This window comes from Schistocerca americana, unplaced genomic scaffold (assembly GCF_021461395.2).
Source record: "Schistocerca americana isolate TAMUIC-IGC-003095 unplaced genomic scaffold, iqSchAmer2.1 HiC_scaffold_47, whole genome shotgun sequence".
Taxonomy (NCBI): domain Eukaryota; kingdom Metazoa; phylum Arthropoda; class Insecta; order Orthoptera; family Acrididae; genus Schistocerca; species Schistocerca americana.
The window spans coordinates 2,932,501-2,935,000 of NW_025726203.1; the positions used below are offsets into that span (position 1 = coordinate 2,932,501).

At 63.2% G+C, this 2,500-nt stretch overlaps 1 pseudogene; it reads left to right on the plus strand.

Moving 5' to 3' along the window:
* The window catches only part of LOC124583787, a 7,953-nt pseudogene that overhangs the window by 2,596 nt on the left and 2,857 nt on the right, over window positions 1-2,500 (plus strand).

The following is a 2,500-nucleotide window of genomic DNA, read 5'->3' on the forward strand; positions in this document are numbered from 1 at the left end:
GTCCCGTGCCTTGGCCTCCCACGGATCTTCCTTGCTGCGAGGCCGCGTCCGCCTTAGCGTGCTCCTCCGGGGGCGCGCGGGTGCGCGGATTCTCTTCGGCCGCCATTCAACGATCAACTCAGAACTGGCACGGACTGGGGGAATCCGACTGTCTAATTAAAACAAAGCATTGCGATGGCCCTAGCGGGTGTTGACGCAATGTGATTTCTGCCCAGTGCTCTGAATGTCAACGTGAAGAAATTCAAGCAAGCGCGGGTAAACGGCGGGAGTAACTATGACTCTCTTAAGGTGGCCAAGTGGCGGCGGTGTGGCTGCATCCGGACTTGGCTTTTCGAAGTGCGGTCTTGATGTAGTCGTGCTGCTGCTGCGAGGTGCCTTCCTTGGGTTATAGTTACAGGGAGAGTGATGCGCAATACATGGGCCTAGCCCTCTTAGCCTCTCCTCTCCTGCGGTCTTCTCCCCTTCTCGTGGGCCCGCTGATTTTTGCAGAGTGGAAGACCGCACCAGGGGCTTGGGGGGGTTACCAGCCCCCCCTCGCATTATCCCTTTATAGTTGGGGGCAGCCGACAAGAAACAAGAGATGGTGGCCCTTCCGCTGAAGGTGCCACCCCAGCTACCCCAGCACCTATCCGGCCAACCGGCCGTAACGAAAATGCGATAGTTTGTGTAGCTCCCTTTGCTTGCAGTGAGTGCCACCGCACTTTTACCACGAAGAACGGTCTCGGGGTCCATCGCCGCCGCCAACACCCTGCGGCCGCCAACGCTGAGATCGTGACGGAGAGGCATCGCGCGAGGTGGACGGAGGAAGAAGTCCTGTCGCTCGCCAAGGCAGAGGCCGAACTGTTCCTGGAGAGGGACGCCCGGTTCTTCTTTGTAAATCAAGAACTTACCAGGATGTTCCCCGACCGAACGCTTGAGGCAATCAAGTGCCGACGGCGGCAAGCTGCCCACAAGCAGCTTGTCCGCCAATTCATGGAGGCACTTGAGATCGGTCGGGGTGAAGAGCCGGCGTCCCGCCGTGGAGCAGCGAGCTCGCTGCCTGACGCGGGCGAGGCCGCTGCGCCGCCCGTCGACGCAGCCGAGGACTTCGCGGCCGACACCACCGGGCCGCCGCCGGAGGGGCCGACTGACGCCGCCATCTGGGAGCATCTGGCGGGGCTACCTGCTTCCGCCCAGCGTTTCTCTGCCCTGGATCGAGTCATTGGTCTGGGGCGGGGCACGCCGCCCGATGTCATCCTGGGCATGCTCCCGGATGCCCTTGCGTCGGTCGGGTCCAGGGGGGAGAGGTCGATCACCAGGACACAGCGGCCGCGCCAACCATCCAAGCGGCCGCCTGCCGCCCCGCCGCTGCAGAAGCGCAAGCGGCGCCGCTGGGAATACGCGCGGACACAGGACGCCTTCCGTAGGTCGCGTGCGCGTTGCGTGCGCGGCTTGCTGGACGGCACCCTGCTGCAGCCGCCACCCGACATCCCCGGTCTGCTGGACTTCTGGGCGGACCTCTTCACGAAGAAGCCGATCTCCACCGCCGGCTTCATCCGTGACCGCCTTCTCCCGCACTCGGAGCCTGTCGCTCCTGAGTGCCTATGGGGGCCGGTCACACGTGAGGAGGTCGCTGCTGCCTTGCCGCCCAGGGGATCGGCAGCCGGGCCGGACGGCCTGACTCCAGCGGAGCTGCGGCGCCTGCCGCATGAAGTCCTGGTGAAACTCTTGAACCTCTTCCTCCTGGCCCGCGCCCTCCCCGAGCGTCTGCTTCGCGCCCGGACGTCACTTCTCCCCAAAACGGCTGCACCAACATCCCCCGCTGACTTTCGCCCCATTACGGTCTGCTCGGTGTTGGCGCGGACCTTTCACAAGGTTCTCGCGTCACGCCTGATGCGTGCATGTGCTGTGGACGAACGTCAGCGGGCATTCATCCCCCGGGATGGGATGTTGGAAAACACCTTCATCTTGGACACTGCTCTCACCGACGCAGTCCGCTCCTGTCGCTCTGTTTTTGTGGCATCGATCGACGTCTCTAAAGCGTTCGATTCGGTGGACCATGCCGCCCTCCGCCCCGTGCTGAGGGCTCATGGCCTGCCGGATTGCTTTATTGAGTACGTCGAAAGGTGTTACGAGGGTAGCACGACGGTGATAGCGGGCGGCGCCGACGTGGGCGTGCCCCTGCAGCCGGCTAGGGGTGTGCGTCAGGGTGACCCCCTCTCCCCCCTCCTTTTCAATTTTGCGGTGGACTATGTTTTGAGTCAACTTCCCTCCCACATCGGAGCTCGGATCCTTGGTCGCAGAGTTAACGCTGCGGCCTTCGCAGATGACGTCCTGCTTTTTGCATCGACCGCGAGGGGATTGCAGTCCCTCATCGACGCAGCCGTCGCAGCCCTCGCCCATCTGGGGCTGCAGATCAACGCCCGGAAGTGTTTCACCCTCGCCTTAGTCGCGTCTGGGCGCGACAAGAAGGTGAAGGTCGACGCCGACGTTACCTTCAAAGCGGGCAACGCCACCGTGC